This window comes from Bison bison, unplaced genomic scaffold (assembly GCF_000754665.1).
Source record: "Bison bison bison isolate TAMUID 2011002044 unplaced genomic scaffold, Bison_UMD1.0 scf7180017864068, whole genome shotgun sequence".
NCBI lineage: Eukaryota > Metazoa > Chordata > Mammalia > Artiodactyla > Bovidae > Bison > Bison bison.
In genome coordinates this window covers 7,719,829-7,720,036 of record NW_011494640.1, presented here as the reverse complement: position 1 = coordinate 7,720,036, position 208 = coordinate 7,719,829, and the positions used below count along the sequence as shown (strand labels likewise).

Genomic DNA, 208 nt, shown 5'->3' with positions numbered 1-208 from the left:
CTCACGTTCAGCTTTAAGTTTGTCCAAGACCCAGGCATATTTGAAGGAGCCCTTTCCCATCTCGGCAGCCTCCTTCTCGAACTTTTCAATTGTTCTCTTGTCGATTCCGCCACATTTGTAGATCAGATGGCCAGTCGTGGTAGACTTCCCTGAATCTACGTGCCCAATGACAACGATGTTGATGTGGGTCTTCTCCTTTCCCATTTTG

General features: G+C 47.6%; 1 protein-coding gene and 1 pseudogene across 3 annotated transcripts in view; both read right to left on the bottom strand.

Moving 5' to 3' along the window:
- Nucleotides 1-204, bottom strand: part of LOC104986506 — a 1,749-nt pseudogene extending 1,545 nt beyond the window's left edge. Inside the window, exon 1 of the transcript XR_825044.1 lies at nt 31-204. The product of XR_825044.1 is annotated as an elongation factor 1-alpha 1 pseudogene (transcript). The remainder of the gene's footprint in view (nt 1-30) is intronic.
- Nucleotides 1-208, bottom strand: part of LOC104986445 (thiamine transporter 2-like) — a 33,710-nt gene that overhangs the window by 13,286 nt on the left and 20,216 nt on the right. The gene's annotated exons all lie outside the window — the stretch shown is intronic.